Source organism: Culex pipiens, chromosome 3 (assembly GCF_016801865.2).
Source record: "Culex pipiens pallens isolate TS chromosome 3, TS_CPP_V2, whole genome shotgun sequence".
Taxonomy (NCBI): domain Eukaryota; kingdom Metazoa; phylum Arthropoda; class Insecta; order Diptera; family Culicidae; genus Culex; species Culex pipiens.
In genome coordinates this window covers 2791243-2805789 of record NC_068939.1, presented here as the reverse complement: position 1 = coordinate 2805789, position 14547 = coordinate 2791243, and the positions used below count along the sequence as shown (strand labels likewise).

The 14547-nt window shown below is 37.8% G+C and overlaps 1 protein-coding gene across 10 annotated transcripts in view; it reads left to right on the top strand.

Annotated features, from left to right (window-relative positions):
• Positions 1 to 14547, top strand: part of LOC120422995 (uncharacterized) — a 111465-nt gene that overhangs the window by 84250 nt on the left and 12668 nt on the right. The gene's annotated exons all lie outside the window — the stretch shown is intronic.

Here is a 14547-nt window from a genome sequence, read left to right as displayed (position 1 = left end):
GGAAGTTAAAATTTCGTTCTTTCACATTTTTTTCAAAATTATTTGCCACATTTTTCTACAAATGCTTCCAAAATGCCTGTTAAAATTCTTGGGGAGTGTTTGAATCAAAAAATCAATGCAGAAATACATTTCGCGTCATTTACCAAATTTTACGGATTATGCGGTTCGTGAAATCACGCCTAATCACTAATCTAAAATTGTAGACATTTTGGCAAAAAAAAACTACCAAAACTATGCTCTCATTTAACCCCGACTTACCGTACCAAAAACACCAGCTCGCTTCAGCTTATGACTCATATAGCGGATAGCCGAACGCCTCATACCTACGCCGAGTGCATGCAGCCCATCAGCGCCACCAACAACAAACGATCCAACCAAACGAACGGTGTGGCTTTCGGTTCGAGCCTTCGCGTGCTTCAGTTCTCTTTTGTACTTCCCACCGTGAACACCACCTCTCGTCCGTCCGTCCGATCGTTCGTTCGTCCGCTGAAGATCTTCTCGTGAAGAATTCGGTTCGTCGCTTCTTCTCGGATTATCCAACCTCCCTTCCCGGGGGAAGGAAATGATCGTTCTTCGTAGCAGGGTGTGTTGTTCGGTGCCGCGATGATCGTGACCCTCGGCCACCACCAATCAGCTGTTGTACGACAACGACGGTGACACTCGCGCGCAAAACCAAAAACAACCGCTACTCAAATGATTGCGCCCGAGACCTGCTGACTGGTTGGCAAGTTGCCCCACAAGTGTTCGCCTATAATTAATCGCACAAGTTCAGTTATGTTGTGTGAGTGTGGCTGTTTGTATGAGCATATGTTAGAGCAGAGCTAGGCTTAATTCTTTGGAGCCTCGTCGAAACGGCGAACGGAAGTGAAATCGCCTGGCTAGAAGATTGATCTGAGCAGTGCTGTGCGGCTTTGTGAAGTGAGCATGGAAATTGTTTAGTGCCTTGGTGAAGAATTACAGGAATCTACAGTGCCTCAAGTGGCTTGTGCAAAAACGTAGAAAGGAAGAAAGAGTGTTGAAGCAGTAGCAGAAGCAAAAAAGAAGTGAAGATTGCCAGACCGGAGCTCGCCGGGATTGTTTGATCAATATGAAAGATTGTGAGACCTCCATCGAAATTCCATCAGCGGTCGTCATACTGGATAAATCTGCAAACAATGGGTAAATGGCTCTTTACGTTGATTTTCATCCATTCTATTCAAATCAGCACCCGCGACCTAAATTCGACAAATCTCAGACATTCCTTCGCCGATACAATCAGAGATGCAAATTTTACATCATTTTCCACCTGAAGCCCATCTATTCAGCAGAACCACTCAAAAGAGAGGTATCTGCAAGTGGCAGGCAGAAAACCGCAAATGCCAACGATCAGCAACAATAAACCTGATGGCTTCCATCTGCACGTTGCAAATAGGCACAAGAAATGTGCAGCTGGTTGGGCTGCCACGGTACCTGCATCTTTTCCAGCAGACAGCTGTCGGTTCAAATTTCCTATTGAAGAAGAACATCCGCTGACACTTGTACGGCCTGTGCTAGCGATCTTTGTTTCTGTCTCAAACCTCCCAACCTTCCAGCAGCAGTCCGTCCTCGCTCGTTGACGAAAACAAACAAACCGGAATTAGTTCCACTCTATAAAGCTAGCAAAGGGTCCATAATGGCAAAATAATTCTATACAAAGAGTCGCGACGAGCCAAGTTTTGCCTTGTTATAGATGCTCAATGTCGTCTAGTTTCTTCGTTTGTCTACTCGAAGTTGTTTGTTGGCGCGTAACTTGTCGTACAGACGACAATCTCCATAAGGCGAAATCGCAAAGATGCCATTGACCTCTAATTTGCACAATATTCATGAAAACTAATTGACATAGAAAAGCTTATCAACATTTCTGCTTTTCCACCACAAGTCAGCACAATACATTCTAAAAAGTTTGACTTTGTTTGGGCAGCTGTTTTCAAGCAATTCTAGCGTGACTGTAAACCGAACCGATTACGCTTCCTCGAATTGGTCAAGGTTAATTTTTCACAAAGAGCAAAAAAACTAAAAGAGTGAAGCACACCTGCAATCACCTTGTTAAGGTTCGGCGAGTTGGTAATTTTAAAGAACAGCCGAGCTTCCGTGGCCGTGAGGTTACGGGTTTCGCCTTGTAAGCAGAAGGTGATCGGTTCGATTCCTGTCTGGCTCGGCAAAATCAGATCCCTTAAAAGAGTAAATATGCTCACTGGGAATACTGACCGGTAGGGGATGGTTTCGACTAGCGGCGTGCTGGGTTTCCAATCCAGAGGTCGTGAGTTCGATTCTCGTACCGGGATGATGAAGTTTAAAAAAACAACTGAGCTGTTTTAAAATTTATGTTTAACCTTTCTGAAATGTAAAACGGCTGCAAAAAAATAGCTTAATTTTATTTTTCAAAAAAACAAATAATGGATTCAGCAGTCAATTTTACGTTAAAACACGAAAAAGTGTAATTAATATTAATAAACAAAGCAGGACCACAGCCTTTTCTAAAAAAAATATTGAAGGAACAAGCCGCAACCGAGTTGTTAAATCCTCAGACCAATGTTGATTATTATGGAAAATTTAACGTACTTTCAGAATCTGTAAAAATATTGAGGTGTCAAACCGTTGTAACATCACGGCAAAATGTGTCAATACTTTAATAAAATTACTTTTCTAGAAATTTAAAAAAAAATGCTGGTTTCATTTCCCCTTTTTTGTAAGAATTGAAGAATTTCCTTCACAATTTTGAAGACCCTAAATATACTAATTTGTTTACCATTTTTATATAAAGCCATTGAAAACGTATAAAAAATAAATTCGAATATTTTTTTTCCTTCGTCCACAGAAAAGTATCTTTTTAAAAATATTATATATTAATTTATGAAAAAATGCTTCATCTTTTCAGCAAAAACAAAAAAATACATAAAATGTAAAAAATATAACCAGTAGATACAGGTACTCAAATCAATTTACACCATGAAATTTAAAGAAAAATTACGAATAAATAGTCAAGTAATGCACCCAATAACAAGCTTTTTTTCAAAATATTTTATTTATTTTTTTTATCTGGATGAAATATTAGATTTACTTCTTTTATGACCAAAGAAGTCATTTTGCCTAATTAGTTCTTGCAAAAAAGTAAAAAAAATGTTTTTTGACAGCTGTTAACGTTCTTACAAAAGGCTATCAAAATATTCAAAAATCTGTATCTTGAGAACGGATTATGTCATCGATTTGGTGTTTCTGCAAAGTTGTAGGTATTGCTCAGGACTTTTCAGAAAAAAATAGTTACAATCTAAGAAAAACCATTTTTGCAATTCCGCTGTGAAACTGTCAACTTTACCTGTCCTTCTGGAGAAACGGCACGGCCTACTTTTGGGTGCTGAAAAGTTGAACTTTTCAATACTAGTGTCGAAAAGTAACATTTTTCAATATTTTTTAGTTTTAAACGGTGAATTTGCTTAAGGGGTTACATACATGTAAATCGACAAAAAATGTCAGACGTTGGTGTGAGCACACACTTAATTTTATTTAAAATCTGTTTTCAGGGCATTATAATACACATTTTCATCTATCATCAAAACAACTTTGAAGTCATTTGGTTGTATCATTGCCGAGATATAGCTATTTTAAATTAGCAGTTTCAAAAAATGGGTGCCACGATATCTTAACACTGCCTTCACCAAATCAGCTCAAAATTTTGGGGAAGACTGGTTAAACCGGTCCTGTGGGCATGACGAAGGCCGGTTTTCAAAAAGACTTGTTTAAAAAAAAGATAAAAAAAAATTGTGTTCTTCATATCAAAAATCGTCAGTTTTAGATTTTTGCATTTTTTTAAAAAGCAAAATTTCAAAATCGGGCTTTGTCATGCACACGGGATATGTCTCAAGAGTCTTCACCCAGAATTTCAACCATTTTGGTCCATTCCATCACGAGATATCGTGGCACCCGTAAATCAACTCGGTGTTTCGAGAAAAAACGCTCAGAAAGTTTGACAGTCCGCTTTGCGCACAGCAAAATGTTGATCTTAAAATCGTTTTTTAGTGGATTCAATAAATTTTCTGTAATATGAAATTTTGCAATTTTCTACATGTATGCAACCCCTTAACACATGGATGTTTGACATGAAATTCCATTCAAAAAGCGTTTTCGGTATTGCAAAAAATGTTGTTAGCAACTCGATGCAAAACATGATATTTTCAGCATTCGTTTAATTATCCAACTCGGTAAACCTCGTTGGTTAACTGTACGACTCGTGCTGAAAAAAATCTTCTTTTTGCAACTTGTTGCATAAACTACTATTTTAATTCAACTTTTAGTAGCCATAGTAGCCATTTTTAATAATCTCATTTTTGGATATTTTTAGATGACATCTTTTGAGCTATGGTACAAATTGGTCAAAATTAAATGCTAGCAAAGCCAATTTTTCGAAATAATCATGATTTTTGAAAAACTTGGGAAACAATTGAAGACATACTTTTTTTTAGATGTTTGTTTAAACAAATTTGCAATCCAAAAGTGCTTGTACTTATTAAAAGTACTGTTAATCATCTCTGAAAATATGAGAAGATCTGAAGATTACCTATAATTTAACGTCAATGATATTGAAGATTGCACCAATAGTTTCTTCTGAAAGAAAAGCCAACAGGAAAAAAATTGGTTTTCTCTATACCACCAAAATATCGCCACATTTTTAAAAGCATAACTCTGCGTCCGATGTTCAATTTCAAAAAATGAAAGTATTTTAAAATTCTCCAATCTCCTGCATAAAAATATTTTTAAAAAACAGCCTTATCATTTTAAAAGACCCAAAAACATTTATTTTCAACCATATCATAAAAAAATAAAAGGTCTCTTTGAAAAACTTTAGAATTCAAAGGTACAAACAAAGAAAGGCAAAAAAAATCTAAAAAGTTATAATTTACTACGATCAACTGCAAGAGCTCAGTTTTATGGATCGCAACAACGATCTTTACGTTCACCAGTTCGAAAGCACTTTACTCTGAATGACCGGCCGGTGGCGTGGCGTTTGCGGTGACCTGTCACATCAGGCGTTGACGCGCGATGCAACACACACACGGGGGTCATTTCGACAGACCTTTGGTAACTGTTGCCTCTCGATGATTCGTTTAGCAACAACATTACCCCGAATCAGAGCATGGTCGGTCGGTCTCAGACAGAAGGCCTTTTTCGTGCTTGGCTGCGCGTTCAAGTCCAAAAATCAAAGTCTGCAAAACGTCCAAACCAGCAGCAGTATGTGGCAGTGAAATTGCAAATTGAGTGTGCGGGCGAACGATCGGTAATCGATTAAAAGCAGACTCTGAGCACATTATATCATAATGCTCTGTGTTGATGTTGGATGTTGCAGAGGGAGAGTGCCCCTGCATGGCCAGCAATCAGCAACAACAACCGAGTACTGAGCTGAAGATATTTGGAAAGCCCCGGGGCTACAGCTGCTCGTACTAACAGTAGCTTTTTCCATCAATCATCGCTCGCGAGCAGAAAGACTTTCATCAAAGATTGCAACCAGGTGGGCAGCGGACTCCAGCTGGCAGCAATGAGCATCATCAAATAAAAAAGGCTGACTAATTTAATTTGGTTTAGGTGAACCTTTTGGGCCGTAGATCGCGGCTGGTTATTAGTGGAGCTGCCCAGAGATGAAAACGCGATGCAGATTCATTGAATATTGATGAAAGCGAAAGTGGCGCCCAACTGCAGTGAATTTAACGATTTTACCGCCGAGGCTAATTACAGTGATAAATTACGTGGAAAATTGGCTGTAGGTTTAATTATCTTGTTAACAGGGAGCACGTAAACTGTTGGTGGTGTGGGAGTTGCACGCAAAAGCAAGAGTAAAATGATCACAAAAATGTTTACATTTAGTTAAATATAGAACAACCTATCTAAAATATAAAAAAATGCATACATTACACAACTCGACAATTTTGAAGTTGATGTCAGTTAAGGCTCTGGAAGGCATAATCCCCGATCGGCCATTTGGCGGCCATGTTTGTTTTAGAAAAACATTCAAATCTTGATTCAGAATCACGCAGAAAAATGAGGCATATTTGAATCAACAAAACATTTTGTTGATTTGAAAATCAAGATTTTTGTTGAATCAACGCTAAACGTCAAAGCAACTTTTTCAAAACAACAAAAGATTTGTGTGGAATTGAAAAAATCAAGGTTTGTTTCAACGCAAAATCGGCGTTGATTATATTCAACAAAAATTTTGTTGAATCAAACCTCGTACAGGCTGATCTTACAAAATATTTTTCTGCGTGATGTTTCAATCTAAAAAAGGTTTTCTTTGTGTTGTTTGTATTAGCATTTTAAATATAGTGATTATTTTTTTATTTCAATGTACTATTTCTGGACCCTAAATTCATAACCATCATTGGCAGTCATTGCCCCAAAAGTGAAGGACACCATCTACCACCTTAACGCTTCAGTTTCTTCAAGGTATAATAGATTTGGGATCCCTGAACACGCTATCGACAGAAAAAAAGATGTAACTTTGGGTATAAATGTTATGGAATCATCTTCGGTAACCATGCGTTGTAGCGGCATGGATGAGTTTGTTTTCTTTTTCTAAAAAATCATTACATTATATTTGTTTGGGAACAAAAACTTCGAATAAAATTTGAATTAACCTAACCAAAGAGCTTGAAAATTGATCAAGATATGCATGAAATTTGAAATGTATTTTTTTTATTTGCGAAAACTTCAAAGAGTGCTTCTCGCTTTCAAATGAACTCCTGAATTTCCTGAACCTTGGTAATAAATTTAGCAAGAAACGCTGCAATATGCAATTCCACAAAAAAAGGAACAACCTTCCACTCGTTGCAATGCCAACCGTTTCAAGCGAAATTGACGACCACCAGCACCGTAATTTATTTCCTGCGGATGCCACACCACCATTTCTAGCCCCTGGTCCCCAGAGCGACAAAAAAAAACAAACTATAACGACATTCCGAGGTCCAGCTAAACTACTAGACGGCGTGGAAGTGGTGATTTCCTTGACCTTCTACCGAATAGTTCTTGAAAATTGAGTTTCTTTTTTTCCGGAATTGATCGACGTCGCTGCCGAGCAAAACCAAAACGAATTTCAAAATGGTTCATTATCGCGTTAACACGTGGGTTGGAGACATTGCTTATAGTAATCAAAGTGTTGATTTGGTGAGAAACTTTTTTTCAAAACAACAAAGGGAAAACATGTGAAGAGTTGCATCGACTGCAGCACGGTTGGTTGCCCCCGTTGCATAGAGTATGTTTGTGTGCGGAGAGGTGTTGAACCATCAATCGAGGGCCACTGATCGCGTTCGAACAATCGACACCGTTGGTTGCCGTTGATGGTTGGTTGGTTGGTTGCGCCGTAGCTGTTTTGATTACACTGCAGTGCTTGTATGCAACAGCTATTAGGTACATAGCTGTGCCAAGTGACCGGCTTATCGGCCCGTTGGCAGCCTTGACTTAGGTCCAACGAACCACCGTTCGACGGGTGGTTACATGAGAAGCCCAATGATTAAAACCGTTGAAGTGACGAACCAACTCGGACTTTCCCCCCCGTGCTCGTTGTCGAAGACGTCGACGGTGGTCATTATCTCCGAGGTCTTGTGCGCTGGGATCGAAGAGATGTTGGCATGCAAACATCCGTCGTACCCATCACTTAAACGGCTCCAACATCGTGGGACCTCAGACTCGCGACTCTGTTCGTGGTCAGTTTCGCGTTGGATATCATGTCGTATAAATAGATCATAAACCAGTCGACTGAAATCCAGTTTGGGCTTGCAGCCGTGCAGATTTTGCAACTTCAAGATTTAGGTTCGAATCTGGCGGATTCCCTGAAGCAATTTTATTGTTTTTTGAAAGCAACTCAACCGCCTCAATTTCTCCCACTCTCTAAAAACAATAAAACAACAAACAGTTCATCCAATCTAATTGATGGCTGGGAGCTAAAACAAGCTTCCCTTACTTTTTTACTACCCTCGAGACCCAATTTCGGACTCCTCCCGTCGTCGTGCGATGACGAAGATTGTGTGGATGCCTCCTATGAACCGGCAACTCTCTGCGGGCACCTCCCAGATATGTTACGACCCAGTGCACTTCAGTGAGCGCGTAACCTTGGATTGACGAAAAACTGAGAAAATGATTTGGAGGTTAAAGAAAAAACCAGTGATGGCACGTGCCTCCCTCTTTGGGCCGAAATGCTTTTTAAGAGAGTGTCTAGCATCTCTGTTTGGCGGAGGCGAAAACGGTACAAATCGAGCGAACGGATAGTGATGATCACTTCTTCGTAATAATGGACATTTAGTAGAAAGTGAACAAAGTATAATAACGATAAATGCTGGCTTGGAAATCTGCTAATCATGGTTCTTTGCGATAATGATGTGGTTGAACTTGGCTCAAATTAGATTTATTTCAAGCTTAAAAATACAACTGAATCACTGCATTTTTTAAACTTAAACCAAAAATTCTCATAAATTGTCATGATTCAACCATCTGTCTTTTGTCCGTCACAAAATCACAACAACAAATTTCATCGAGACGCCTCTTCCTCAACTCGAAAAAAAATCTTTCGAGAAGATCGTCTAATTATTCTCCCACAATTGACATAAATTACTTTCGCGAGTAATTTCACTTATCCGCTTGAGTGTAAAAGAGTGAGGCTGGCAGTGAGAGTTAAAAAAAAGAGCAACATTACAGTGATGAGGGCACGCGATATTTTCGCATCGAACTGATTAGGATCGTGCGAGGATTGAGAGAAAGAGATGCGTGATGAGGTGCAATCAGTCGGTGGATGTGGCAATGATGGCAGAGGTACATATTTAGTAAAAACCACTCACTTTCAACCAGAGCCGATCATGCAAATAGTGAAAGAGCGGTTTGAAATTGTAAAATGGAAATGTGACTTGTTGTGGCAGAGATTTCACTTCAAAATCATAAGGCTGATACAAATTTAATTTGAATTTTTTATCTCCCCCCAAAAGATTTAAAAATCTTTTGAATTAATGAAAATTTTCGATGTTTAATTTTTTTTTTTCGCTAAATTTTTGTTTTCGTCATTGAATTTGACTTCTATCAATTCTCAATGTATACATACATCATGATGAGTAAAATTGGCGTATACATCATTGTTTGTTTGCTTAATAAAATGGCCCCCAGAGCAGTTTTTTGAAAAAATTTTTCGTCAGGAGGTAGCTTTTAAGATTCTTTATCAGACTGTACAATAAAATTGAAAATGTCCAAAATGGCGTATACATCATATCACCGTAAAACGGCAGTATAAAACAATGACAACTTGATAAATCATTGTTTTTCAAATAAAATATCTATATTCATCACATTCAGATGATTTTTTTTCTTTTTTTATAAATAAAATATGGTTTATTTGCTGGTAGGAATCATGACAAATATATCGTTTTGCTAGAATTCCAAGATAATTTGATTTTTTGAAATAGATATATATATTTTTATATATGCATGCAAAAATATTTAATTATTTTAAACTTTCTGCCATTCCCTTTCTTTTTAGGTATGAACCGAACAATAAAAACTTTTATTTCGATGATCTTTAAAATTTAATAATATTTATTTTAAATTTGCAATAAATGTATGTAAAGCTTTAGTTAAATTTGAATAGTTGAATGCCTATTAAATTTCAAATTGCATTTTTTCAATATTCCATCATCGCCATTTTGGCCGCCATCTTGGATTTAAAAATTCTTAATAACTTTAGGGTAGTTATCCGATTATCCGAAATTAAAATTTTCCGAGGCCTTTGGATAATCGAGTCTGAACTATATACAAACTTTTTCTTGTGAATTGCATGACAAGAATCTACTTTGAAAAAAACACCAACCCCCATTTTTTACCAAATCGTTACATATCATGCAAAATGAAGATTTTTTCAGCACGAGTGTTAGATTTATGTAAAGTTTGAGTTTACAGCACTGATTTTTCTTCATTTTTTGTATGGAAAAGTATTCCTTTCCGATCTTTTTATTTTTAGTGGAGTAAAGTAGGCCTTTTTGTCATGCGAGAAAATGACAAGAAAAGTAATGTATTTCTCAACGGAATTCCAAAAATCCAAAAACAATTGTAGAACAAAAAATATTTTAGGCGATTTTAGCTAAAAAAAAATCTTAGCCTGAACTAAAACAAAACTTTTTAGAAATTTATCTCGTCTATAAATGCGTGGAACAGAAGGGTAACAGAAATAAATCTAGAGTTTTTTTTAAAAGGTCCTATAAACATATGAAAGACAATAGTTTAAAGGACCTTTTAAAAGAAAACACTAGAAATAGACAAAATGTGCCGTTTTTATTCAAATTTATGATTTAAAACTCATCGAAAACAATGCTAGGCAGACTCTATTTTCCCACAAAATAAATAACAACCGTCTGCGGATGACATCACCGCCCCCAGGAAAATCCTGTCCCTGCCCGTATCACGTACCATCAGTCTGGTGAACCACAGAATTGGATTTGATAGACACTTGCCACCCCACTGCCCACTCGAGTAAATAACCCCAATTACTCTCCCTCTCTGTCTTGTCCCTTGAGAGAGCCCCCAAAACATTCTCTCGTTTTCTCCTTGTTTTCCACCGATTTTCCCGAGGCGCGCAAGTCCTTATGCTCTCCTCTCTCTCATGCTCTCTTTGGCTCTTGTTGAGAGGCGGGAGGAAACTCATTGTTGACATGTGCAACACGCACAACAAACACGGAAAAGGATTCTCTCAACTGGCATTCGCTCTCTCCCTCTCTTTCCCTTCTCTCGTAATCAGTGCGCCAATATTTTCACAGCTTTGCACTTTCCCACCCCGAAATGGAGAGAGAGGGAATTCCACCAGTAGTGAAGAAAACTCCATCCTGTTGATATCGTTTTTTCCGCGGTCTGGCCCGAACAGTGTTGACCGACTTTTACAAGCAGTGCTAACTAGATAGATCTTTCTCTAAACTGTATTTTTCGATCAATATTTATTGCTTATTGCTTCTCGAGTGGACCATAAAATGTCGTTCCTGAAATTGGGCTAGCCCAAAAACAAGTAAAGAAACCCGTTCTTATCGCAAAACGAGCCAATCAAAGTGCAAAAGTGTGCCACCGCGAAATGCCTCGCTACGAGCAGAGCCGGTGATAAGAGGCCAAATTGTAATTCGATTAGTATGCAACCGCCACCACCAACCGCCTCCTCCCCGATCGGGGCCCGACGGGTCAAAACGGACCTCCAAACGTCGGAACATGTGTTCATCCAGCAGCAGCAGCAGCATAACCGGTCACGGTCCAGCTCGCCGATGGTGGTGGGACCGGTCCGACCTGGCCACCATCGGAACCACTTTGCCACTTCCGGAACCGCCAGTCCGCGCATCACAATCACCTCCTGCTGCAGTCCCAGCCCGAACCGGATTCGAAGCCACAGCTCGGGACTGCCAGCTGGAAATTCCGCGGGAACCGTGCCGAAGAGTCCTTCCAGAGGTTCAACCCCAACTCCGGGGATGACGAGGTTTGCGGAAGCTTCTTCGAACTATTGATTTTTTTTGCTTGTTTTGTCGCAAAACTGTGTGTTTGTGGTTTTTTTTTTCTTCAGTTCCGCAACGTCGTTATTGTTTGCCTAGTCGCGCAATGAAGTAAATAGAACCAGATTCAGGTTACCATACCTTCCACTTCTGCAAATATAGGTCTTCAAAGTTGAAAACGGTTGAGGTTGCGGTGTATTAGCCGGGTGATGAAATGTTGTCACGCACCGCCAAATCGGTGTGACGATGGAACGATGCTTTTCCGACCTGACCCGAGCGAAAGTGGGTGTCGGTGTTTTATGTGGTAAAAGGGGTAACGAGCACCTTTGGGAGTGATTTACGATTGTGCGGTTTGATGTAGTTTGATGTGATGTTGAGAAACGTGTTATCATGAAAATAATTGAACACATTCAAAGATGAAACCCTACATTTGAAAGATTGCAATTAAACATCTAAATGCAACTACAAGATTGACATCTACAGAAATAGTTACAGTGATAGTCAATCATTGGTTTAGAGCTTAATTTGTTATATTATTTTTTATATTTTGGGATCCTCAACCAACAAATAGCCAAGGTACTGTGGCCGTAAGGTTATGAGTTCACCTTGTAAGCTGAAGTTGATGGGTTCGATTCCTTTCTGGCTCGGCAAATTCAGATTGCCTACTAAGAGTAAAACTGCTCACTAGGAATGTTGACTGGTAGGGGGACTGGGTTTCGACAAGCGGTGTACTGAATTGTCAATCCAGGGGTCGTTAGATCAATTCTCATACCGAAGTTTAATGTTTTCAAAAACATATTACTGTTAACGATGTATTTTGGGCGCTAGAATCGAACTGTTTCTTGTTATGCTTAAATCTTTTGATAAAAAAAATATCATTACATCCAAGGGCACACAGTTAAAAAATCACGCAAAAGAGATCATCATCAAAAAATATGTTTTATTAAACCTTTCAATTTTACACCTTCCAAATTTACACAGCTTTTTGCTGTGCACTCTAACTAACATCAACCATGTCGAAACTTTCATGAAATTTATGCATGTTTTGTAACTTTATTCGACAATCTTTTTTTTCTGATTTAAATGTTGCCAAATTAATTTCATGTAATTTTGAATGAATTCCATCTTGATTAATTTAATATACACGTAAAATCTATTTGATATGGTTGTCTCGGATTGCTACTTTTGAAGCTGGGTGCAGCAAAAAAAATGTCAAAAACCAGACAAAATAAAACACTTACGGCTGATTATAAAACAGTTCATTCACCAGTAAGAAAAAAGTCATGCTTGTGCTTGAACAGCATCATACTTTGTTAATGTAAACAAAGTGGGACCATTCGAAAATCACGTTACGCATTCTCTCTATTCATCACTCAGTTTTGAAGTATTACAATTGCCAGCCCAATTTCGCAAAACGGCCTCAATTTTAAACTGTCAAAGTGGAACCAATTTACTGTTGGCCAAATGTAGAAAGTATTGTTATCGATCATCAAAAATTGTTTTTTTTTTTTGCAAGAATAAAAATGTGTGGCGGTGTGGCTTTCGAGGAAGTGGAGTTGAAGTGAAGAAATCTTATTAAGTTGCAGGCGAGATCGACATTTTTATGATTTTACATAAATGAAAGTTGTTTATGAAGTCGATGCGGTTGTAACCATCCAGAAGCTGTCTTAATTGTTAGATTCCGTTTGAAAACCTACTGGTTTAGTGAAAATCTTCTCTGTTTGTTGGATCAGCTTTACCGTCATGTTTTTCGCTGGACCAGGAAGAGCTGCAGCATTCCAAAATCAGCCAGGGAGTTTATTTTCGATATCGCAGAATGACACCCTCGCCGCAGTTCTTCGTCATACGTGAAAAATAAAAACCTCTTCTAACCGATCGAAACCTGAAAATACACACTATTTTCCAGCAAAAAAAAATGTCAAAAACTAGACAAAATAAAACACTTACGGCTGATTATAAAACAGTTCATTCACCAGTAAGAAAAAAGTCATGCTTGTGCTTGAACAGCATCATACTTTGTTAATGTAAACAAAGTGGGACCATTCGAAAATCACGTTACGCATTCTCTCTATTCATCACTCAGTTTTGAAGTATTACAATTGCCAGCGCAATTTTTGCAAAAGCTGAGGTTTATTTTTCAAGCAATTGAAATTTGTATGTTATTTCATTGATCAACAGTTTGACAAAACATATTCAAAATACTTTTTGTGTTGTTTTTTATATATTTAATGAAGGAATGGCACCACTGATGTTATTCTTTTAAATCTTGTGGCAAGTGGATTTACGGCTTCATAAATAATTTATGATAAAATAACATCAACAACATTATGATTCGTCGCTTCATACACTCTTTAACAAATAACATCAAAACTAAATTTTCATTATTAAGGAGAATGGCATGAATTTCCATCTAACAGCTTGTGTTAGCATATCAGTGCTTTGACGTCCAATTACAGCATATTTATACATTTTTGACCACCCTAATCTTGATGCTGTTTCTTATAAAAGCATTTGAAATTCTAAATAACTTAATAAAATTTCAAAATATCCACTGAAAGCGTAAAAAACTCTACAACGGTTCACTTAATCAAAACTTGAGAAAAACATTTTTTTCGATTGCAATTTTATTTTTAATCCATTTTTTCAGAAATTTTAGCTTTGGTACCAAAATTATTCAACATCCTAAGCTACGGCAAAAAAATATCTTTTTTGTTTGTTTTTTTTTAAGTTTTTTTTTTAAATATGATTTTCAACGCAGGATAATGCATTTCAAAGCATTTTCAGTTCATTAGACAAAAAAATGGATTTTTTTTTGCTCCCTGATGTTTCTAGCCGACATAAATGTCACAAATATTAAAAAAGATATACAAAAATCAATTGTTCGAAGTGGATACAAAGTCTTTAAAACTATAGTTTAAAGTATTTTTCAACTGTGACGAAAACCAAAATTCGATCAAGGAAATTGGCAAAAATGTTAAGGGTTGTTATGAGCACAGCAAGTAACGTTTCGCCAATTGTGAACATTCGGGTTTTTCGTATA